At 38.4% G+C, this 26,286-nt stretch overlaps 1 protein-coding gene across 4 annotated transcripts in view; it reads left to right on the top strand.

Annotated features, from left to right (window-relative positions):
• Positions 1-26,286, top strand: part of IGSF11 (immunoglobulin superfamily member 11) — a 170,215-nt gene that overhangs the window by 85,629 nt on the left and 58,300 nt on the right. Inside the window, exon 1 of one of the 4 annotated variants that reach the window (XM_076001702.1) lies at positions 1,419-1,436. The exons of the other annotated variants lie outside the window; for them this stretch is intronic. The gene's annotated coding sequence lies outside the window, so the exon portion shown is untranslated. Of the gene's footprint in view, positions 1-1,418; positions 1,437-26,286 lie in introns of those variants that run through there. 4 annotated transcript variants of the gene reach the window in all.

Below are 26,286 nucleotides of genomic sequence, written 5' to 3'. Positions count from 1 at the left end.
GCTTAGGTAAGTTACTTAACTTTTTTGGGCCTCAGTTTTCTTATTTGTAAAATGGAGATGGTAATAATACCTCATTTCATGGGGTGGTCGTATTAAAGATATTAATACATATAAAGACCTTGGGTACATATTAATTAAGTATGCATAAACACCTCATTGTGACAGAGACAGTACTACGGTATTCACCTAGTCTTGTTTTATTTTTTTGTTTGGAACTAAACCAAGGTTGTATTTTCCTGCCACCTTTGCAATTAGGTCGGGGCCATGTGCTTATTCTATTAATACCTAGTAAACTATAAGTAGAGGGAATATGTGTCATTTATGAGCCAAAGCTCTTTGCCATGTGAGTTGTGGATACCACATGTTGAGACAATGGATTCACAAGACAATACTGGACTAAGTCACCATTTGGAAGATAGCTTCTGGATCTGTAGAGGATATTGTGTGAGCAAGAAATACAGACTTTGTGTAAAGCTGCTGAAATTTTAGTTTTCTTGCTTATCAAGGCATAACCTAGTTTACGTGGATTAATATGGGTATTAATATAGCAGAAGGCCTTTTCAATGAAGATCTTAGGAAGGAGGGAGGATTTTATTGAGGAAACATAGAAACAGGGTTAAGACAGGGACATTATTTTTTCTTTTTGAAATGGGTTTCATGTAAATACACATTTGGGTGATAAAATATTTTGCCCTGTTTTTCCTGCCCCATATCCTGTAGTAGAAATTCCCATTTTAAAGCTTCTTATATCTTCTTAAATGTCAAACAGTTGTATTTTGGAATGGTCATTGATAATTTTTTTAATGATTGAGTTTATTAGCTTCTTTATTGGGGAGCAGGTTTTATCAAAGGGCATGTAAGAGAGAACTTAGAGTTCCAATTAGGTTTTTGAGGAAAGCAGGGGACATTACATGCAGGCTAAGGATGAAGCACAGTGGATGTTGTATTTTCCTCCAATTTGGTATTGAGGTCTCTCTCTCTGGAAGGTGGCTATAAACTCTAGCCCTGCCCTGGGGGGAGGTGGTCTTGGATGTTTACAGTGTGCCTTGCACAATGGCCAAGTGTCTAACTTGTGACTAGGCGTCCTTCTCACAGGGAGTTTGTTGATACTGGCAGGCACTCTCGTGGCTTTTGTCTGACTTGTGTCCAGTTTATTTCTACTGATAGCCACTCTCCAGGAGAACCATAACTTGGAGAAAGCTAAATTTGGATGTGTCGGTTAGGTGAGACACAGAAGGCAGCACACCAAAACACGTGAAATAACAGAAATATTGTATTACTTACCAATTCCAGAGAGAAGAGGACAGCACAACTTACAGGGCCAACAGGAAGAGGGGGAGTCATCCGGGACACACATGCTCAACCAGAGAGTGGGGAGTAAAAGAGAGATGGGCTTGTGGGTCAAAGCCTTTATTGGGGTCCATGATGTCGCCCAAGCAGGTTTTCCCACAGGGATTTTTTAAAAATCATTTTTTATTTAAAAATATTGAGGGGGTACAAATGATTTTGTTAATATGGATAACTTTATAATGCTTTAGTCAGGGCTATAAGTGTGCCCATCTTCTGAATATTGTTTATTGTACCTGTTAGGTAGGTTTTTATCCCTACTTTCCTCCCCTGCCCTACTTCTTGATTTTCAGTGATTTTTATTAATACTTCTTTCTGGCCCATGTGTGCCCATCAATTAGTTCCGAATTATTAGGGAGTATATGTGGTATTTGTTGTTCCATTCTTGAGATACTTCTCTTAGGATAATGGTCTCCAGTTCCATCCAAATTGCTGCAAAATACATTAATTAATTCCTTTTCATGCCTGAGTAGTACTCCATGGTGTATATGTATGTGTATGTGTGTATGTGTGTGTGTGTGTGTGTGTGTGTGTATACAGACTACACACACACACATTTTGTTAATCCACTCATGAATTAATGGGCACTTGGGTTGATTCCACATCTTTGAAATTGTGAATTGTGCTGAAATAAACATCCAAGTGCAGGTGTCTTTTGATAAAATAACTTCTTTTCCTGTGGGTAGATACCCAGTAGTAGGATTGCTGGATCGAATGGTAGGTCTACTTTTAGTTCTTTGAGGAATCTCTATACTGTTTTCCATAGAGGTTGTACTAGTTTGCAGTCCTACCAACAGTGTATAAGTGTTCCTTTCTCTCTGCTTCTATGCCAGCATCTGCTGTTTTTGAACTTTTTAATAAGAGCCATTCTTTTTTTTTTTTTTATTTCGGCATATTATGAGGGTACAGATTTTAAGGTTTCAATAAATGCCCTTTCCTCCCTCCCCCCACAAGTCTGAGTCTCCAGTATGACCATCCCCCAAGTGGTGCATATCAATAAGAGCCATTCTGACAGGAGTAAGGTGATATCTCATTGTGATTTTAATTTACGTTTCCCTGCTGATTAGTGACTGAGAATTTTTTCATATGCTTGTTGGCCATTTGTCTATCTTCTTTTGAAAAGCTTCTGTTCATGTCTTCTGCCCACTTTTTAATGGGGTGTTTTTTTTCTTGCCCAATTGTTTGACTTCTTTGTAGATTCTGGATATTAGCCCTTTATTGGATATATAGTTTGTGAATATTTTCTCCCATTGTGTAGGTTGTCCGCTTGCTCTGTTGATTATTTTCTCTGCTGTGCAGATAAATCTTTTTAATTTAATCAAGTCCCATTTTTTATTTTTTCTATAACTGCCTTTGGGGTCTCAGTCATAAATTCTTTGCCTAGGTCCATATCTAGAAGAGTTTTCTCTACATTTTCTTCTAGAATTCTTATGGTTTTGTACCTTACGTTTAAGTCTTTTATCCATCTTGAATTTAATTTTTGTAAAGGGTGAGAGATAGGGGTGCCTGCAGGGAGTTCCAATTGATGGGTTTAGAGCAAGAAGGCACAAGTTCCACAAGGCACAGTGTGATGGAAAGGTGGTGGCTGTGGCATATCTGTGCATTTCATGCGGGGTGTGAGGGTCAGTGGGGCGAGTCAGGTAGCTTGTATCTAGCTGTCCCATGGGGAGGTGGTCACCAGGAGGCGGTTGTATAAGGCAGATGTGTGGCCTGCGGAACTGGGAGGAGGTGGAGAACTGGAAACCATGTCAAGGGTGACTGAGCCGTGTTTCTGGTATTTAAAATGAATGCCAAAGCAACATAAAACTGTAAGAATTTGCTACAATGAAAGAAGTAGTTAGGGCTGGTCCACTCATAAACTCAGTCAAATGATCCTCAATGAGGTTAAGGTTAAACCTGGTGAGTGATAAAATGGTCTCAATAGCTGTCCCAAGAGTTCCTCTGTTTCCCCAGGTAGCACATAGAATGGTGAATGGATTTGATTCTTGGAAAATGAGTTTTCAAGTATCTTTAAACACTTGACAAGGCAATATGACTTCTCAAAATGTTTTCTGTATCATTTTTCTCTACATTTTTAATTCTTGTATTTCTCAGATTGAGTTGTTATGAAGATGAGCAAAGAAATACCAGAATAAACTGTAAGAAAAATACAAATCAAGTATTAAGGTGACTTAGAGTTCTAAGCCAGACCAATTTCATTTATTAATGGAATTGATAGGTGAAAAATATTTGATCCATAGCATGATTGGATCAGTGGTCACATATCCCACATGTTCACTTTGTGATACCATAAGGCCTGCTTTTGAGAAATGACAGCAAGAAAAAAAATATTTCTTTAGTTTTCTTTTAACAGTTAGTGCTGCTGTGCTGCATCAGAGCAGCTGATAATATCCAATGTCTATTTTTTTCTACAGAAGAGGGTGACAGGAAGTTCACTCCTTAGAGAACTCATCACTTTAGTATTTTTGAAAGATATGACTATGCAGTATAATTTCTGATATTGAGGTTAGAGTGTTACATTGTGGGGAAAAAAAGAATGGACCCTCCTGTGATTTTTCTCTCTTCTGGTCCACTGCAGATTGCCATGGCAGTAGGAACTTTGATGCACAGCAATAATCCAGCTAGAAATTATAATAGAAATGAAGTGAGAGACTCAAAACTTTGGGCAAGAAGAGTTACCTATATCCAGTTTTCAGAATATCCTTTATCTTAGATAGATTAGAATGAAAAGTTTGATTCTATCTCTAGTTTTCCTGATAGCAGGAGTTTTGTTTGCCTTTCTTGTACTCACTTTCTGTAGTGGCATGGGGACTTCCTTGGAGTCCCAGATCATGGCAGAGTGGTAGATACCTTCTTGAGGTATTAGGATGTAGGTGAGGAGAGCCCTGGGCACTTCAGTGGTGATGGTGGTTTTGGGATCATGCGTAGGGACTCCCTATGTACATGATTTGTACTATGTACTATTTGATAGCACAGACAACAGCATCGACACTCCATCTTTTGTGAAAGCTGGGATTAGCCAAAGAAGAGATATTTTAGATAGAGATATTTTGTTGTTAGGCCCAAATTAAAGATTGCCTCACAATTCTGTATTTGATAGAGTAATATATCTTTGAGATTATAGGGCAGGTTTGTGGCAGTATATGATTTATTATATACATTTTTAACAACTTTCTTTGAGCTATATTTTCCTTGTCCAACAGGGTTACAAATTTATCTGTCACATGTAGCAACATAAACCTGCATGAAATGAGTGCATTTTTTTTAAAGGAAAGGTACTATGGAAAGAAGTAGAAAATTAAGACAACATTTAAAAAACATATTTGATTATATTAACAAAATGATTTAATTTTAAGTTTTCTGTTCAAGGCAAAGTTTCTTCCATAAGAGGAGATAGAGGAGAATTTCTTCTCTGTGGAATTTAATCTGTAGCCATCTGCTGCTATATCTCATTATGTTCTTCATGTAATTAGAGCAATTAGGATGAAGCTTGTGCCATATATTGGTCTTGGAGGGATGGTTGAGCTATTTCCAGGCTTGTTTTGAAAGACTGGAGATTAATGGCTTAATCTTTTAGGTGAACTGGTGGAAACTGAGCAATGTGTAAGTTAGGAAAAGGGGAAGAGCAGTTATTTTTTGTTGTCTGTAATGGTGCTTTCTTATCACCATGGTAATCAGGTATTTTGATAAATATGGCTTGTATAAGATTAACTCATGATAAAGAAGAAAGTGATCATGATAAAGTGATAAGAGAAAAAGATTATAGAATGAAAAAGAAGAGCTGGCCTCTGTGGTGTGGTGATAAGGTAGAAACTTCACTCCAAATTTTTGACACTGAGCAGCTTGGAGAAAAGGAGGAAGGAGAATTTAAAGGAGAAGGGAATATAGTCCTGGCACTTTGGGAGGCCAAGGTGGGAGGATTACTTGAGGCCAGGGGTTTGAGACCAGCCTGAGCAACATGGCAAGACCCTATCTCTAAAAAAAATTAAAAAATTAGCCAGGCGTGGTAATACACACCTGTAGTCCCAGCTACTCGGGAGACTGAGGCAGGAGGATTGCTTGAGCCCAGGTGTTTGAGGTTGCAGTGAGCTATAATGATGCCACTGCACCCCAGCCTGGGTAACAGAGTGAGACTCTGTCTAAAAAATAAAATTAAAAAAAAAATAAAAGAGAAGGAAAAATTAGAGATATGCAAAACTGTCTTTTGGGAAGCCAGTCACATGAATGTGGTTTGCTTACTGAGGAAGGGCAAGGAGATTAGGTACTGCAGCCACAAATGTGCTAAACCACTGTAGTATTCCTAGAGTAGACTGCAGTGCTACTCTACACCCACCTAGGATGTGTGCAATTGTGGGCTTCTTGTAAGGTCTGGCAGTTCTTCCTTCCCACTCTGTCTGCCTCTCTGCCCCGTTTCTTCATTACAGTTGCCAGTACATAGTGGTGATTCGCATTACTAATACTGAGATAGTACATTATTTTTCCAGTGTATCTTTCTCAGGTAATTATCTACTCCAATTCAACCTACCTGTGGCCACCAAATGCATTTTTATGAAACAGTACTCTATCCATGTCTCTTTTATATTCAGATACTTTTAATAAAGGCTCGCACTGCCCACAATTCCAGACTTCTTATCCTGACATTCAAGGTTACCTGAAAGGAGTCTGACCTGCTTTACCTCCTATACCTCTTCTGTATAAACCCTATTTTCAGCTGAACTCTTTTGTATGAACCCTATTTTCAGCTGGGCTCTGTCCTGCCAGTCTTTAAAATGTCATGTTCATCTCTGCTTTTGTTTCTCTGAGACGAATAATTGTTCTTGCCTAAAACTCTGTTTGGTCCTCTAAATCCTAAATCCTTCAAAGTCCAACTCACTACCTGTCTTAATTATATCCTGCCACTTATTATCTCTTACATTTTTATTTAGTAGTCCTTATGGTGCTCAGCATAGTTGTTTGTAGTATAGTAGATGCTGAGAATTTGGTGTTAGTGATTGAAGCATAGACATTTAGTAGGACAAGAACCTTTAGAGATCAAGATAGCTCACTTCGTTTTGAGTTTCAGGTTGTTGTGGCACCAGGCCTTTGGGAACTTAGACAGACAAGCCAGCTTAAAGAAATGAGTTGGGTCTTTATTTCATTCCTTTGTTTAATCTTCTGTCAGAGCCCTGGTGTCACCAAATTCCACCCAGCTCAGGCACTTGACAGAGAAAACCATTTTCTCCAGTTTAGAGGGGACTTATCCTGGATGCATTGAATGCGTTTAGCTTCTGGGTGCATGCCCAGTGCCTTATACATAGAACAGTTAATTCTAGGGGCTGTCCATGCTCCACTGTATTCCAGTCAGCACTCATTTATGTGTGCCAGCCACTGCTGAGCTTGGCATATGCTGGTGGGCAGGAGAGGCCTGGCTGCTCTCTACATATGGCAAGCTCTGCTCCCTGCTGGGTGTGGCATATGCCTGGGTGAGAGATCATGGGTGAGAGAGCAGCAGAGAGAACAAAACACTGGGAATGAGAGACTGAGAGTGAGCAATTAGAACAGAAATAAAAGGGGATATTAAAAATAAAGGGAATTGATATCCGTATTGCTAGTAGAAACAGCCAGGTAGAGCAGGGTTGTGATGTCTTTCTCAGTGTCGTGCATCTTTACCTAGAATTTACGTAAGTCCTGCGTTACTTGAAGATCACTGACTCCAACTCCTTCTTCATTTATGGTATGGCCTATGCCTTATCCCAGTTCTACTTTAAGGAGGTGTTAATTTGTTATTAAAGATGTCCATATTTTAGTTCTGCAAGGGCTATGAACTCTTTAATTTGCTTTTAGTTTATGCCAGTGAGATCCTGGGGTACATATGAGAAATGTTTCATTTATCCTTGAATTATACCCCCCAATTATTAAGCTATAGCTTCAATAAATTTAGTAATGGTGTCTTCCCAGAATAACCAGAATATACCTGTCCAGCACTTTACCCATGTGTTATGTGTCAGACACATGGATTTTATTGCTTCAGAGTTTGTGTAGACTATACAAAATCATCCATTCAACAACTATTTATTGGGCAGCATTCTATGATATAAAAAATATGGAGATCCTTGCCCTCATGGAACCTGCATTTTAGCCAGAGAGAAGACAATAAACATGAAGCATAATAAGTATAATGTTCCTAATAAGTGGGTTAGGAGGTCATAAGTACATTGGAAAACAAAAAGTGGTAAGAGGGTGAGTTGAAAATATATGAATGAGACGAAATATAGTCTATAGACTAAAAATAGTCTATATTTTCAATTTGCATAAATTTAAACCCTTTCATGTTTTTTAAAATGTTATTTCATGATTTTTAGAGACAGGTTCTCACTCTGTTGCCCAGGCTGGAGTGCAGTGGCACGATCATAGCTCACTATAATCTTAAACTTCTGGGCTCACATGATCTTCTAGCCTCAGCCTCCTGAGTAGCTAGGAATACAGGCTCATGACACTGTGCCCAGGTAATTTTTAAAGTTTTTGTAGAAACGGGGTCTCACTATATTTCCCAGGCTGGTCTCAAACTTCTGGCCTCAAGTAATCCTCCTGCCTTGGCCTCCCAAAGTACTGGGATTAGAGGTATGAGCCACTGTGCCTGGCCTACATATTTAATAATTTTTAAGATCATAGGACCATGAGGAATCAGGCATTCAGACCTTTGTGCCTATCTAGACCCTACAGGAATAATTGACCATTTGAGATTGGAGAGGATAGGAATTTACCCCAAAATCTCAAGTATGGATCAAAATTAATGAGAAGAAGCCTCAAAACCAAGAAAACACTTGAGTTCTTCCTTTATGTTCTTATAGATATAGGAGTTTCTCCTTAAAGATAGACATGCATCTTGTTCTAATATTTGTCTTCAATGTGCTGCAATAATAATTTGAGTTTTAGGTGATTTTGATTGAATATCTTATTGAGTAGATTTAAATATGATATTGGGAATATATCATCTTAAACATGACATTCTTCATTCTAAATTTATAAACTAAAATTTTCAGGTACGAGAGAAGGCTTAAAGAAGCTGTGGGGGCAGGACCAGCTTCTTCTGTCCACCACCTGTGCTTTCATTGTCTCTTTTTCTTCCAGTCATTTCTTTTCAGGATAATTAATGCAATTGAATAGGGAAATATACCTCAAAAATAGGAGCATAGCACATGGCCTGACATAATCCTGAAGTTTTTGATGGCCTGTTTTTCATGTTTTACACACAAACCTAAAATATTTTCATTTGGTATTTATTTTCTTGTTACTAGATTGTCATTCCTTGAAATTTGCTAATCTGACTGAAGCTGACCTAATAATTTGTAAAGTGAAAGTCTCTCTCTGCTCTCTGCCCCTGTAAATACAGCTTGCCAAAAATACCCAATGTATACTTCAGTCATTCCAGGGCTTTTTGCTCTTTAATGCTGTAATCAACTCTTCCTTATACTGCTTTAGGTTGTCATCTGGGCAGAGAGTCAGTTGGTGAGGTGGCATGTGGTACATCTGTGAGTTCCGAGGCTCCCCAGGGTTCACCTCCAGGCTTTGATGGGCTGTGTCAGGCTGGGCCAGAACCTCATTATCATCAGCCTTATTGCTGCCCATTTTGCATCAGCTGCCAATACTGCTGCCACACCACAACACTATTTATGGTCTCCTTTTCAGCTAAGTATTTTTTTTTCAAGGAGTAAGTAACTCATGTACCTATTCCTGCAAAAGAAGAGACCATTTAATAGATGCAAATGGAAAGGCAGGTTTTAATGTTTTAAGATCTTAAAGACATTTTAAAAAGATTAGTTGTGTTTTCTTTGTTGGAATACTATGTAGCTGTTTTGAAACCCAATAATATTTGAAAACCAGGGTAATGAGTATGTTACTCCATAGTACTGTCTGCTAGAATAAGAAACAACTCCATAGTACTGTCTGCTAGAATAAGACTCAAATCCTTTTTGCTGCTATTTTAAATCATCACCTTAAACTAGAAACGTCTATGTGAATGTAATTAATATCTTTTCACTATAAACTGGCATCTGTTTTGATAATGCCAGAGTTCTGCTGGGTTGATTTCATTTTCTCTCTTATTCAGTATCCCTACTTCTATCTATCTAACATTCTTGCTGGTTTTTCCTTTTAATATTTCTAAAGTCACCTATTTATTCTCCATTCCTAAAGATCCCCTAGCTCAGGTCCTCTTTACATCTTGTTTAGTTTGATGTGATGACAACTGGAAGTATTAATCAGTATCCCTCCCTATTAGTTCCTATTATACTTACCCTTTCCTTTTGTTTGGAAATCTGACTTATTTTTTTTTTGAGGAAAAGATGAATATAGCATATCTCATAATATAAAAGAGTCAAATTCTTGACTTTTGAATTTTATAAGTCAAGTTCCAGGCATTAAGGGAATTGATCTGGAAGAATCCAAATCAGTTCTTTCTGTCCTCCAGAAAGTAGAGCTTGGGAAGATGGCATGGCTGTCTAGTTAGGTGGACCTGCGGCAGCTGTGCACATTTCTCATGGCAAGGGAAACATAGGGGATAACTTAGGGGAAAACAGGAGATGTATGTATATCGGGGGGCCAGGGTAGGGGGGGCAGATATAGCCAAGAGAGAGCCAGACAAAGGATGTGGCAGGGATGAAGAGGATGAGGGAAGGATCTAGGTAGATGTGCTGGTGGAAGAGCTGCAGATGTTTGAGGATAAAGGCTAATGACCTCCACCCATCCTTTCCCTTCTCTACCCCCCAAATCTAGCTTTTGTAATTCTTTTGAATTTAGATAAAGCCCTTGTGAAAGGGGAAAACAGAAATTGAGATTACTCTCAGTTGACTGAAATTTAGTTTTTACCATTCAGTGGAATAGGGGTCTTAAAACAGAAACTAAGTTCAGTTATACAGAAAAAAATTCCAGTTTCTTGCTCTGCTCTAGTACCTGTTGCACTGGTTTCTTTGCTGTGCTGCCTCTCTAGTTTTGCTGCCTTCACTGGGGGGAAGCTACTATGGCTGTTAGCGGTATGTGGCCTGGGTGTCTCCATTCCTCACAGTCAGAGTCCACCTTTTCTTACAGTTCTCCCACTTGAACCTCTCATTCAGGCAGGTCAGTCTCCTCACAGCCTCGTGTTTGCCTGGTGACTTCTCAGCTTTCCACTCGACTGCTCTTTGCCTATATAATATCTCTCCCCATTACGTTCCGAAATGAGCTGTCCTCCTCTGTTTTTGCCAGTCTCAATTCTATCCATTTTCAAGGTACAGTCCAGTTTGTGCTGCTTTTTTTAAACTTTTTTTATTTTCAAATTCACAATGTTCTTGGCTTAAAAAAAATTATTTACAATACTACTCAGCACTAAGTTACATCATGGTATTTGTTGCTTGATTTTTGTTCTATGGCCGTTAGTTTTTTTCCTCCAACTAGATGATAAGCTTCTTAGGAACATGGACCACATCCCATGTTCTTTTGAATGAGCATGTGATGGGCATGGAGCAGATACTGAAAAATTGCTCATTAATTAATAGGGTAGAAGCCATTGCTATTTATGTGTGTGAGATGAATTTTATCTTTATCTATTTTATCCCTTATGTATTTCCATATCGCTACTGCTCTAGCAGTTACAGAAGCAAGCAGTGGGTGGATGCACTGTGCACGTCTGTGACAAGTAAAACTAAGCTGATTTGCTCTAATTTTAGAAAGCTTGATGGTGTTAATTTTTCAAGTGTTGCTTAAAAATGGGTAGCTAAATAAGTAGTCTGAGTGTTTTTAATGCAGTGGTATACGTTGGTAAAGAGGCCTTTGGAATATGAGTATCACAGGTTTAACATCTTTAGTTAAGACTTGCTGAAAATTATTGAAGGAATAGAGAGCTATTGCTCTGTCTGGTGTAATATTTTTTTAATTGTGAAAAATTATCTGACATTAATTAGGGTCCTTTTCTGACACAGCATCAAAAGAAACCCTTTGTCATAGATTCTAGTCTGTGTTTCATTTATGTGCTTGAAAGAAACTTGGCTGGTTTCCTGTCCTGTTCTGCACTTTACTTTTTATTCAATGTTAGGGACCTTTTCATAGAAGGATTCTTCTCTGTTAGGTTTTAGAAAGGCTGGATCTTCTTTTCTGATATTACTTCTTTGGCTATTATAATTCCCTGGCGGCCCAAAGCAGGCAAGAGACCTGGGAAGGAAGGACCTGAAACCTGAGAGGCCTCAGGTGCAGGAATGTTATTCTGTCCCCTTTGTCAGCCTCCCCCAGTCATGCACTGGTTTTCCTTAGACCCAGAGAAGAACACAAAACCCATTTTGCAGAAGTAGGCCATATGCCCTCTTTAGGGATGGCCTATAAAACTTGTATCTTTTTTCACATGTAAAAATATGTATTGCATCTAATATTTTTAAAAATATCAAATGGCCCCTAACAAATAATTTGAGTTTTATAATACCTTGCCTATAAGTCAACCGTACCTGGGGTACTTTTTGCTTAAGAGGTCTCAAAAAAAAAAAAAAATACCTCATACTCACTTTCCTACTGGTAATGGCCCTGAAACTATCTTGTGTCTCAGTAAGGTGACTGGAGTCTGTGTCCTTATTGTGAGAATAAGGAAGGACATGTTCTAACTTTGGGAGGAATTCCTGTCTCATTCAGTGGCACTGCTTGCCCATGCATAATAAAAAGTAAAATACAATAGAAAAGCTTCCACAAAGAGAAAGCAATACCACACATTTATTTACTTGCTTTCTCATTCACTTATTTATTTGACATGTTTCAATAAGTGCAGAGAAGATAAAGCACAGGGTGCTATGAGAAAGCATGGCTAGGAGAGGGGGCCTTTATAAGAGGTTTTTGTTGTTGTTTTCTTCTGGAGATGGGGTCTCTTCATATTACCTAGGCTGGTCTTGAACTCCTGTCCTCAAGCAGTCCTCCTGCCTCAGCCACCATAGCAGCTGGGACTGCAGGCATGTGCCACTGCACCTGGCTATGAGAGGGTTCTTTTTTTTTTTTTTTTTTTTGAGACAGAGTCTCCCTTTGTTGCCTAGGCTAGAATGAGTGCCGTGGCATCAGCCTAGCTCACAGCAACCTCAAACTCCTGGGCTCAAACAATCCTCCTGCCTCAGCCTCCCAAGTGGCTGGGACTACAGGCATGCGCCACCATGCCCGGCTAATTTTTTCTATATATATTATTGGCCAATTAATTTCTTTCTATTTATAGTAGAGATGGGGTCTCGCTCTTGCTCAGGCTGGTTTTGAACTCCTGACCTCGAGCAATCCGCCCGCCTCGGCCTCCCAGAGAGCTAGGATTACAGGCGTGAGCCACCGCCCCCGTCCTATGAGAGGGTTCTTGAAGGAAGTAATATCTAAGATCAGACCTGAAAAGTAAGTAGGAATTAGCAAAAGAGTTAAAGAGACTGCTACCTTGAAGTTGAAAACCGCCAGGCATGCTGGAGGCCTGAAGGCTAGGCAGCGTGGCACAGCAGCTGAGGGGAGAATGGCAGGAAATGGAGGCAGCTCCATTTAGAAATGCTAATGTTTAATTTTTAAAAGATGATTCTTGGGTTCATGGTGGTCAGATAGCTGTGGAAAGTGAAATACTTTGTTTTGGAGAATTAATATGTTGAAACAGAAGACTCTTATAAAGTTGTATTTAAATCTTCATAGGGAATGCAAAGAAAGACTAGAGAAGAGATTTACAATTTAACACATATTGTTGCTATGTGATCAGTGGCTTTTATAAACATTTTCTCTTCTACTTTCAAGTAATGAGTGGAACATATGGAAATTTACTTAAAAGATTATATATATGTATATATCTGTCTTTCAGTTTAATATTTTTGGCATTCTTGAAATTCAATTTATTTAGCATCTCTATATGTTTAGGAACCTTTTAGAACTTAACTGACTGAAAATATAACAATATGGTTAAATTAGAGCCCTTCTGCACAATCCTGAGTTTACTTTGGAAAGTGTATCTTTTCCCCTCCTTTTCATTTCCCTTTCTTAGCTTATCTTTTAGGTAGAATTACAGGGGTGGTAGGAGCAGTTGTCTCTTCTAAATGCGGTGCTGTGTTACCACCACCTCCTGTGCAGGCAGAGCCCTGTGCATTCCCAGGATGTCCTGGGAGTGGAAATCAGACAAAGGGAGAGGGGCATTGGCTTGGCTAAGCTGCACAGACGTCCAATTTATGAAAGGATAAACTGGATATAAAGAACAGGAAGTGACAAGTAGTTTTTCCGCTTGACTCTCTTAAATTTACGTTTAAATATGACCCTTGTTAATGTGATCTGGCAGCTTTTAATTTGGGTAAATATAGAATCTTTGATACGCTGTCTTAATACTGCCTTTTTACTTACCAGAACCTGGAAATCATTAGATAAACCACTGAAGATACGTAGTATGGAAATGAAAAAGTTGCTGTTTTAATTCTGTTCCCTAGTAAGCACGTTGTCAAATGCTGGACAAATAAATGAGAAAGAAATCAGAAAGGCTAGTTGCCTTTTGGTAGACGTGCCCACACCCATCTGATTTTTAGCATATGTAGAACATAATTAAGATAACTTAAATAGTTCAGTCAAGCTTGTAAAGGAACTGGGGTGTAGAGAAGAGCAGTTTGGAGCCAGCGGGCCTTTTAACAACCCTGCTCTGCCACACAGCCATGTGACTTTAGATCAAAAATACTTTCTGAGCTGCTTCCTCATTTACAAATTGGAGACAACAATGCTTACGTCATTAGGGTCATTTATTGGGATCATAGTACATGTGAAAGTGCTCAACAGAGGTATGTATACGTGATCCCTAACCTTCAAATGAATTTAATTAAATAATTCTTGAGCACACATTATGTGCAAGGTTATGCTGAACAAGGCATTCCTGGCCCTGCCGTTAAGCAGTTCACAGTTCAGTAGCTGTGCACCCTGAGTCCTTCATAGCTGCTCCATGTGTTAAGAAGCATTAGGGTGACATTTCCACATCATGCCAGACTGGGCGAGGGTCACTCACAGGGTCCTGCTGCAGACAGTGGACCTCAGGACAGGAAGCAGACTGTATCACCATCCTGCCAGACCACATGTGATGAGGCAGTGGAGGAATCGCCTGGTTTGGCTGCTACCCAAGTTGATGAAGTCGGGGTCAGTCCACCCGAAACAGGATGGGGAGGAGAGATCACGTGGGATGATGCTGGGAATGCAGCAGAGTCACAGGTAGGGATCCCTTGATGAAACTGTGATGAACCCTGAACATGGTGGCTGGCTGTGTGGGGTGAGGTAAAATTTACCAAGTGGGTAAGCATCTGGCATTGGTATTACTCACTATGCATTTTGTATAGAAAAGGAGATGGTATTTTGAGGCACTGAGATGGATTCTGATAGTATTTGTATCATGCTAGGTTCTTTGATTTACTACTAGTGCAGTTTTGTCCATGCAATTCCTTTTATTTTTTCCTTTTTGTGGGCATTGTCTTACCTTTCCTTAATCTTTTCTGAACACTATGAACTGCTCTACTCGTAGAACTCATCTACCCAACTGCTGAATATAAAACAAATTGTCCTTTCCTCATCTTTCTTTCATCTCTCTAAAATGATACATGTTGCTATGCAGTAAACGTGTTTTAATGGATGCTTCCCTAATTCCAAACATAATATACATTTTTTCAGGTATTTTAGAAGAGGCAGAAAAGTACAAAGTAAAAAATTTAAATTACCCATAATGCTTAACACCTAGAGTGCATCTGTTAGACTTTTGATATATCTTTTCTTTTAAAAAATTATTTAGGAAAACATTTGGATTTTTAGTGCAACCCACATATACTTGTTACATTTAGAAGATAACAGCACCATATTTATGATCTCCAAAAATTTTAAACTGTTTTTCTTCAAGAATTAATAATCTTATCTACAGGAACTTTCTAAAAAACCATATCTGGTATAAGATTATTGTGTTCACTAACCTTGATTCATTTTTGAGCCAAAAAGGAAGCAATGAAGTAGAAGTTAGGAGAGAGAAGAGCTCTCTCTCTCTCTTTTTATTAGTGATTTCTTACACGTATTAGATGTTCAATAAATAGTCAATTTTCTTTTTTCCCCCCTCTTACCTTTCTATGTATTATACTCCTTTTAAGTTCACCAAATTAACTAGGGTGTAGAGTCCCAGTAGATCTCTCTGGAGTGCCTTGTGACTCATGTTAGAACTGAGTAGGGCCACTTAGAAAATATACTGATTAATCTAAGTTGAATGGTCCCCGTCTAGGGGGTACCTAAATTCCCTAAAATTATATGCTGGAATATATTTATATGTTCATTTTTCTGAAAAGACAATCAGTCCATAAGTTTCATCAGATTTTTAAATTCTTCTATGACCAGAAAAAAGATTGAGGATCTGAAACTTAGATCTGGTTGTGGTGTAGCCCTTGAAATGTTTTCAACTCCGGGCAAGGCACATAACCTCTCTAAAAAGAGGAGTTACTGTTGTACATGGAAGTTGTAAAAAATAAAATAAAAAAAATTATGACAAATTAGGTTTATTGGCTAGGAAAATAGTCAAGGGATAGTATATTGCCAGTATTAACCATGTAAACTATTGTTACTGTATTCGGAAGCTAACTATGGGATTTTGAGGACAAAATAGATATTGGCTTTAAACTCTAGTATGATAGATTTGGTAGCTTATATGGACACTTTTCGTAATAAGAATTTCAAACACTAGAATGAGTTTGTGTAATGTTCTCCTCTGTAATTCCTCATAAATTGGATACGATTTTTACTTGAATGAAATATAGTAGTTTAGATTAGAAGTGCTTTTACTTGAAGTTAAAATAGGTTGTACTTCTTGTGAAGTAGCCCAGATGCTCAGAATCTAAAACAAAACAAAACAAAACCCTAATAGGTAGTTATTAATAATAATATAAAATGTCTTCACTCTGTTTGCATCTCCTCCATTCCCCTGCTTTTCCTCCTGCAAGTATTAATAAATTGTGTATTTGCTGTAAAGTGTGTTCTTACGCTAGAGGTTTTAAACCTTCTTCTCAGTCTGCGACATACTGGAGGGGAATCTTGTGATGCCCTTCCTTTCCTCGTTAGCTCTGCCCGTCCTTCAGCCCAGCCTCTGACTTGTGCTCATTATCTGCACATCTGTTAACTGTGGAGCACTATCATTAGTACACATACATAGATATAACCCATCCAACACTCTTGATTTCTTTTCCAGTTTCTTGTTCTTTTACTAAAAAATCTGCAAAGCAAATATGCAAACCTAGAATGTAATAATACCCCAAGACCGTCTTTCCCAAGGTAGTCCTATGTATGGAATGGTATAGATGAGTCAAGACATGAAATGAGCAGATCCTTTAGACTGTGGTGGGTTTAGGTGGGGAGGCATTGTAATGATTTTAGAAAACAAGGTATAGAAGGGTGAACTAGATGGCTTGTCAAGGATGTTTCTGGCTCCAATATTGTGAGACTTATAATGTTGCCCAGGCAGAGATCAATGAGAACAAAAAGGCTGCTCTGCATAATGGAGCTCATTGTGGTCCTCACCCAGAAAGCTTGGCAGAGAGGGCCATCATAAGACTGGCATCAGTCAATTAAAGTCAATATCAATTAGGGAATATTAATTAAAATTGTAACCTCCCTAAGGAATAAAACATTGATCCTCTGTCTCTCCATATAGATAAAAACATCGACTCTCTATTTCTATATATAGATAAATAGAAATATAATTTTTTTCCTAACCAAAAGAAAGACAATAACTGAATATTTTTTTAATATGCCTAAAATCAGTACTCTAGTGCTTTTAGGTTCAAAGACTTCATTTTAACACCTTAGTACCACTGAATAGAACTTTTTCTTGTTCATTTTTGTTTGATACAGTTTACCTGGTCCACAACTCTATCTCCATGAGTTTTTAAGCTACCTTTGAACATATTATAATTCTTCCCCAGGGCTATAGTACTTCAACACTCATCAGAATGAAGGTATTGTATGATTGAAATGAATTGATGTAAATGAAAAGAAAAAGTATTATTTCTGACTGAGTACCTCTGATTATTGCATGTTTGTTGAGTAATTTCTGACTTCTGTGTGGATTTTAGTAATCATTGCTTTAGTATCCTATTTTCAGAGAGGGACAATCCATTGAAGTACAGAATGTCAGAGGTAGAACAGATCTTGAAGAGCAGATAGTACAGTGGTCCCCAAATTTTAGCATGCGTAAGAATTACCTGGGATCCTAGCACTCTGGGAGGCCAAGACGGGAAGATCATTTGAGCTCAGGAGTTCAAGACTAGTGTGAGCAAGGGCGAGACCCAGTCTCTATAAAAACTAGAAAAACTAGCCAGGCATAGTGGTACACACCTGTGGTCCCAGCCACTTGGGAGGCTGAGGCAGGAGGATCGCTTGAGCCCAGGAGTTTGAAGTTGCAGTGAGCTATGATGACACCATTGCACTCTAGCCAGAGTGAGATTCTGTTTCAAAAAGAAAGGAAAGAAAGAAAGAAAGAAAGGAGAGGGGAGGGGAGGGGAGGGGAGGGGGGGAGGAAGGAAGGAAGGAAGGAAGGAAGGAAGGAAGGAAGGAAGGAAGGAAGGAAGGAAGGAAGGAAGGAAGGAAGGAAGGAAGGAAGGAAGGAAGGAAGGATTACGTAGGGAGCATATTTAGGATAGATACTCTTGAGTTTTAGCCCTTGAGATTCTGATTCGAGTATCTGAACCTATAGCTCCTAATTTCAATAAATGATCCTACCAGTAACCTAGCCAGAGTACTTGACAACCAAAGTAGATTATTTAATACTCCCCTTTTCCAAATGATAAAATTATTTTCAGTAATAATCCTGAAATGAAACAAATAATGGTCAGAACAGAATTCTTCTCATTGAAATTTTTGCATATATGATGTCAGTGACACAATGAATATTACAATATAAAAAGAAAGACTTATAAATTCTAGTAATGTAATAATTGAAAAAAGGAGGAGGGAACTGGTGAAGAAACACTTCCAAAAGAGTGAACTCTGCAAGGTTCAGAAAATGATTTGTAGGGAGAAGAACAAAATTGAAAAAACTCAAGTTGTGTTTCCTTTTATCAGTGTTTATTTAGAATCTACTCTTTAAGCACAGGAATATGTAGTTGGAGACATATCTGGGCTGGAGACAGGAAATACACCTGAGGTGAGCTCCAATCCTTTCCAACATGTATCTGAGGCCAGGCCATATAATTACAAATATGTAATTCCCATATAATTAGTGATCTTTCTGAAATACCTTCCACATAGCATACCATGTTTATTAAAGGATAAGAAATGAAAATGTGCTAATTAAATGTTTACATATGTAATATATAACTATTACTGAAACTTAACAGTAACCATGGTAATTATTTGGAACTTAGACCAGCACATCTTCTCAGGGAGTAATTTATTAATGACATTGTTTAGAATTGCTGGTTGATGATGACATTAAGAAGGAATCAGCTCTGTTATTATTTTTAAATTGACTACAAACAGTATTCCTCACTGTTCTCTGAACTGAGGCCCATGCCCTTAGTATCTGCTGGGTCCCATCATTCGTATGTTCACCTAAAGCCAGGAACCTTAGAATCATAAAAAGTAAAATAAATAAAAATTTTTTTTATAAATTCCTTTTCTTTTGTGTTTTTGGAGTTTATTTTCCTATTCAGGTTCTAACTTCTTCATTGTATGGTTAATCCATTAATTTTGAGAATTTTCTTTTTGTTAATGTGAACATTTTTGGAAAATTTCTCTTTACCACTTAAAAATAGTTTTTTTGAGGTGTAATTTACATATAATAAAATTGCCCCTTTGTGTACTATACAGTGCCATGAGTTTTGAGAAATGAGTGTGGTGTGCATGTGTGAAAGAGCCTGTGAACCTGCAGAGCCTAGTGCTGGAGCAGAGAGGGCTGTGTGCAAGGGCTTCCTGGGCATACAGCTCCAACTGTCTGGGACCACGGGCTCTAGAGCAAGCGCTAGCACGTCTCTCCAAAAGAGCCTAGGACCAGTCACAGCTCAGCAGGAGCCAGTCCTAGGATGAGGGCCACAGTGTAGCTGGCAGCAGGAGTGATGTCAGGACATCAGCTAGATCAAGGCCCTTTCCTTTTGCAGAAGGCTCTTGTGAGCCCCCTGTAGAATGTCTCTTTTAGTCCTCCTGGAATAGGGGAGGGGTGGGAGTGGAGCTTTGAGAGACCATCCTGAAGTCACTGAGTCATCCAAAGGGGAGCATTTATACTAGCTGTTTTGGCAAGTCAGATTTTGAATAGATGGCTGTTTAAACTAAAGGATCATTAAGTTGGAAAAGAGAGAAATAGTGCTGATTAGCAAGTCTATTTTCCCTCTATCCAATAGGATGGGGCTCATAAGGATGATTAAATCAGCTATAGAAATTAAAGAGGCTGCATTTTCTTTACATAGCCAAATGTTTCAAAATTAAATTTATAATATTTTACCACAGAAAGCCCTGCCAAAATAAATTTGTATCACTGCTATGTGATTATAAGAGTAATATAATAAATTCATGGGGGAAAGATTAGATATATATACACCAACAGTCTTCATCTCTGAGTAGTTATATTGCAGGTAATTTTTATTTTCTTTTTCTATTTTTCTGATTTTTTCTCCCTTAATTTGTCTCAAATTATGTAGTTTGTAGCTAGAAGAAACAAATGCTGTTAAAAATTACTATTAAAAATTAGTCAACCAGTAAAAACTAATAATTTTTATTAGTTATATTTGCACTATTACATAACTGTATAGTATACTTTTTGCACATACATGTTTGATATGATTTTTATAGAATTTTATATCCTGCTTTTTATCACCTAGTATTATAACATGATCAGTTTCCTTTTTCCCTAAATGTTTTTCAAAAGCATTTTAAAAAATAGCTGCGTAACAGTTTTTTGATGAACCATTTCTTTATTGCTGGACATCTAGATTATTTGTAAAATTTCATCATTTTAAATAATGCTTTAGTACACACATTTCTTTGTAAATCTTGGCATATCTAACTGTTTTCTTGGGTTACATTCCTTGAAATTCCCAGTAGAATTACTGGGCCAGATGATAAGAACATTTTCAAAGTTGTAGATACTAGACAATTTTAATTTCAGTGATTCTTTAGAAACCTTAACTAGGGACTGAGCTATGTTACCTGGGTATAACCTTTTCATTCTACAGATTTTTTTATTTCTTAACAAAAAGCAGCAGCAGTGATAATTAAACACGCATGAGTACACCCCCCCACACACCCCCACACTCGGCTGTTCTAGTTATGACTTCCTCAGACCATACTCTCCTAAAAATTCAGGACACCGATTGTCTATGTATTTTCTCTGAGGGAAACTTATTCATAGTAGTTGCTCTCCTCTATGAATTTAACAGATGACAACCAGCTAAGAATGGCTTTGGTAGTCATATCTTTGCTGAGGTCACTTTATCCCTGAATGCTGCTACTCACTTATTGTTCTATCTGAGTAACTCTGGACATATTTCTCTGTGGGGAATTTAGTGCTGTTTTCTCTGTCTGAAGTATGGTCCTACCTCCTTGCTATTCAATTATTCTTCTATCTTTCCATATCTCATTCAAGACTCAAACTATCCTGTCTTTCCCTTTTGAGCCAACCCATATATTTGTTCCTTTCCAGACATCCAGTAGCATATATAATCTGAATTAAAAATCTTACTTAGAGGCTTCTATCTTCTCTAAGCAGAGACCTGTGGTCCACAATTCATGGTAGAGAGCATTATCATTGACTCCCTGTCTGAAGAAAAATCTTCTACACACGTATTACAGCATAGGTAGACTATTTATACTCCTTGCCTATCCACGTGGCACCTCCAAAGTGCAGCTTTTACATCTATTGACATACGGGTGTATCCAACTTTATTTATTAGCAAAACAGTCTTCTTACCACTACATATATTTTACAGGTGACTTTATAGGTGACTTTCAGTGGTCCCTGACCTTTTTGGCACCAGGGACCAGTTTCATGGAAGACCGGGGTAGGGGGGATGGTTTGGGGATCATTCAAGTGCATTATGTTTATTGTACGCTTTATTTTAATTACATTGCAATATATAATGAAATAATTATACAACTCACTGTTACGTAGAATCAGTGGGAGCTTGTTTTCCTGCAGTTAGATGGTCCCTTCTGGGGGTGACGGGAGACAGTGACACTCAAAGTGTGTTGCTTATGTTCAGTCTATTCCATAATCTCATTTTGGGTTGCTGTCACTGCAGAAATCTCTGCTTCACCAAGATAGGATATTGGAAATGGAAGCAAGCTTTTCAGTGCTTTTGTGGCAATCTCAGGATATTTTGCTTTGACTTCAATCCAGAATGTATGGATTTGAAGTTGTTTTAAACTACTTTTAAGGCCATCATCATTTGTAATCTCAAGCAGTTGATCCTTTTCTAGCACGGACAAAGTTGATTCACCTGGCTTATTCACAAATGGGTTGCAGATCCATTCCTTCCCAGTTCAGGGGTCTTTTGTGGTCGGAAAGTATTGCTCAAACTATTTTGAAAACTGAGATAGGTGATCATGCACCAGCTGGGAGAAAGAAGGTCCTGGCTCAGTCTCTTTCAAAATCTCTGCTATTTTTTGAAACATGTCAAAAAGCCCAGTGTTCCCTTGTGACCTTCATAATTGCAGTTTGGCTTTGAATGCAGCCCACCTTATCTGCCGTCTTGAACACAGTTGTCATTCTCTCCTCAAGTGACAGTTGAGTTTATTGAGTAGGTTGAATATGTCACACAAGTAAGTTTTGTGACCCATGCTCTGTCACTAAAATGTGCTGCCAGTGGTGACTTTTTCTAAAAGAAATCTCTGGATTCACTCTCATATCTCAAAAACTCTGGCCAGTGATCTAGCTTTAGAAAGCCATCTCACATCTGTGTGTAATAGAAGACATGTGTGCTCTGTGTCCATCTCCTCACGGAGCTGCGTTAACAGATGTGAGTCAAGGGCATGTACTTTAATGTGGTTGATAATTTTAATCACATTCTGCAAAATGTTCTTGAGTTCAAGTGACATTTTTCAGCTAGCCAGCATTTCTCTGTGGATGATACAGCGCATTGACTCAGTTTCAGAAGCGACCTCCTTGACTCAAGTAGTGAAACCAGAAAGCTGTCAGGTCATGGCAGCAGCCCCCTCTGCACACACACTGACACAAAATAACCAATTCAGTTTTCCTGATATGTAATCAGTCAAAGGCTTAAATAGTTCTGCAGCTGTGGTGTTGGTTGGCAACAAAAGTGTACTTAACACATCCTCATGTGCATCCTCCTGAAAAATACATCTCACAAAAACAAGCATTGTTGCCTTGTCAACATCAGTACACTTGTCAACCTGGATTGTGTAACACGGTGACTCATTAATCCTTAACAACTGTGCCTCAATATCCTCTGCTGTTTCATCAATTTGTCTATTTATGGTGCTAGCCAAAAGAGGAACATGTGCCACCTTTTGAACTGCAGCCTCCCCTAAAATTTCTAAGCAAATGTCCTTAGCAGCAGGCAGGCTCCGATAGTAAAGGGCTTCTTAGCTTTTTGCAATGTGGTTAGTTAGCCACGAAGAATGATACTATCAGTGTAGACACATTTGATGAAGTGGTGGCCTTCAATAATTGCTTCTGTTCTTCGTGTTCACATTTTTTTTCTTTTGAAAAACTCCAAAGGCTTGGCTTATAAGGCAGGGTGCTTGGTCTCCATGTGGCGAAGCAGTTTTGAAGGTTTCATGGCTTCATTGGATAGCTGGTTGCCACATATTATACAAAGTGGGTTTGGAGAATGTGAATCACCTGTTGCAATAAACCCATTATTTAGGTAGGACTCATAGTATTTTCTTTTAAATTCAAGTTTCATTTTGTTGGCAGTCTTAGAGTCTTCTGCTGTGTCATCATTGGGTCTTTCCCCCTTTTCAAAGAAGCTCCCCAGAAACATTTGTTTTTTACTCATTTTTTGCTAGGGTTAGCTTGTGGGCTTACCCAAACTGTGACTGAGACAAGTGTGCAGTATGGGAAAGAGGTGTGGGCAGAAGTGGTAAGTAAAATAATGGGAGGGCCATGCGCAGACTAAAATAAGTGTTGGATTCTGACTTAAAGCCTGTTACCAGATGCAGCTTAAGTCACTTGCCACTCACCAATAGGGTTTGATATGAGTCTGGAAGCACTTGATTTATTATGGTCTCTGTGCAGTCAAACCTCTCTGCTAATGATAATCTGAATTTGCAGCTACTTTCCAGCCCTAGCATTTACCACCTCAGATCATCAGGCATTGGATTCTCATAAAGAGCACACAACCTAGATCCCTTGCATGTGCAATTTACAGTAGGGTTTGAGCTCCTATGAGACTCTAATGCTGCCACTGATCTGACAGGAGGTGGAGCTGAGGTAGTGATGGGGAGTGGATGTAAATACAGACAAAACTTTGCTCACTTGCTCACTGTTCATCTTCTGCTGTGCAGCTAGTGTCCTAACAGACCACCAACCCATACCCAGCCTTGGCCTAGGGATTGGGGACTGCAGGTCTATAGGATTCAGCAGAAATAACATTTCTGCTGAGACAGGGGGGTAGTTAGCACTTGGAACTTATGAAATGTGATGATGAGTTCTATTAATGTAGAGAATCTCATTTGCTGCTTTTGTATTCCCCACAATGCTTAACTCAATGCTGAGGATAGAACTCGCTCTTAATAAATATCTGTTCTCTGTTTGGCTATACTTCTATTTCATTGTATTATTATAATAATGCTTTTGGTGATAATTAAGTGTTGAAGAACATCTATTATAAAATATACTTATTAATCCTTCATGTCACAGACTGACCTAGTCATTATCTCAGATTTTTTCTCACTGCAATTAAATCTAACATTCTTCATTTTTGAATTCATTCCAGTGGCATAAGCAATCCTAACTATCAAATGTTTATGTTTCTTGAAGTTAACTATGGTGAATGAATATGAATTCTTTTGTGATAGTTTTATTTTGCTGCTTATAACATTGTCCTTGTTTTTTCCACTGACAGAGAAAGTTGGAGAAGAATGAGATGCATGACTAGGATTCCTGGCCATGGTCTTCATATAAGTTGTCTCTGAGTACGATGTGATAAAGAAAGGAAAAAACTAACCTACTCAATTTAGTCATAAAATATGTCTATGTTCCCTCTTACTTTTCCCTCTAAATCATGAATGACAGTCATAGTGATGGTAATAATAATGGTTTCTGAATTCTGGTTCATTGCCACAAGTGTGAGCTTTCATTAATTTCTCTTCTCTTTTAGAAGGATGATAATGATGTTCATCATTGACAAGGTTAATTGTGAACTTTTTAAACCTTTGCTTTAGTGAGTCTTTGAATTTTTCCCCACCTCTTGTGAAATATTATATAGAAGTTTGTGGCAGTGGTGTCTGTGATTCTAAGAAATATAAGAAAAGGGGTGATTTTCAGGTCAATGTAGAATAAGCAGTGTTAAGTTTAGGATTTCCTTTTTCTTTTGAATTTTCACTTGTGTATCTTAGCACCTTTGATTTTAGGAGGAGGCCTGTTCTGCTACTCTAAAGCCCCTCATTTTGCTAATGTCTTCCTAATCAAATTGGAAATATGTAACAGGCTCAGTAGCCCAGAGAAAGTATGAAATACAAGAATTTGCAGGGTGTTGTTCTTTTTTGAGGTAAAGAAAGGGATGCTGCTGGCTACTTTACCTCTGCTCCAGTTGATCACAGAATCAGGTGTTCCTTTACTTCAGCCTGTAGACAAGGCACTTTCCACTGAAGGCTCTGCTGGCACTTGACAGCAGTTTCAAAGTAAGAATTATTTTCACTCCTCAAAACAGGGGTGAAGTGGGGATTAGAAATAGCATTGGAAAAAAAGTTATCTTTAAAATATGTTGCTTGTGAAATAATTGATGAGTGAGGGACATAAACTAGCCTGCAAGGAGTAGAGAATGTGGTGGTTAAGAGCATTCAAGGACTCTGGAAGCAAACTTCTTTCTTACATTCAGAATTTGGCTCAGATAAGAGAATGCCATGAACAACTCTGTGCCTATAAATTTGATAACCTAGATGAACTAGACCAACTCCTTGAAAGACACAATCTGCCAAAACTCAACACAAGAAGGAAGGGCATTATTTGAAACCTTAAAATTTGTACCCCCATTATATGCTGAAATAAAAAAAAAAAAGAAATTAGGCCGATCAATAATCCCACGATGGCCTCTTAAGTGTTCAGGTGAAAGGAAGAATCACATGTTTCTTACTTTAAATCAAAAGCTTTCTTAGAAATGACTCAGCTTGGTGAAGAAGGCATGTTGAAAGCCCAGCTGGGCCCAAATGTAGGCCTCTTTGACCAAATGGTTACACAAGTTGTGAATACAAAGGAAAAGTTCTTGAAGGAATAAAAGTGCTACTCCTGTGAATACACAAATGATAAGAAAGCAAAACAGCCTTATTACTGATAGGGAGAAAGTTTTAGTGGTCTGTATAGAAGATCAAATCAGACACATTACCTTAAGGCAAACCCTAATCTGAAGCAAGGCCCTAACTCTTATCACCTCTACAAAGGCTTAGAGAGATATGGAAGCTGTGAAGAAAAGCTTGAAGTTAGCATAGGATGTTCATAAGGTTTAAGGAAAGAAGCAGTCTCCAAAACATTAAAGTGCAAGGCGAAGCAGCAAGTGCTGGAGTATTAATAGAAGTCACAGCACATTATCCAGAAGATCTATTAATAGCTAAGATAACTGATGAAGTTGGCAACACTCACCAACAGATTTTCAATGGAAATGAAACAGCCTTCTATTGGAAGAACATGCCATCTAGGTCTTTCATAGCTAGAGAGAAGTCAGTGCCTGGCTTCAAAACTTCAAAGGACAGACTGCCTCTCTTGTTAGGAGATAATGCATTTAGTGACATTCAGTGGCAGCCAGAGCTCATTTATCATTCCAAAATTCCTAGGGC

The sequence above is a fragment of the Microcebus murinus genome, chromosome 1 (genome assembly GCF_040939455.1).
Source record: "Microcebus murinus isolate Inina chromosome 1, M.murinus_Inina_mat1.0, whole genome shotgun sequence".
Taxonomy (NCBI): Eukaryota; Metazoa; Chordata; class Mammalia; order Primates; family Cheirogaleidae; genus Microcebus; species Microcebus murinus.
Note: the sequence above shows the minus strand (reverse complement) of the source record. Positions and strands in the feature narration are given on the sequence as shown.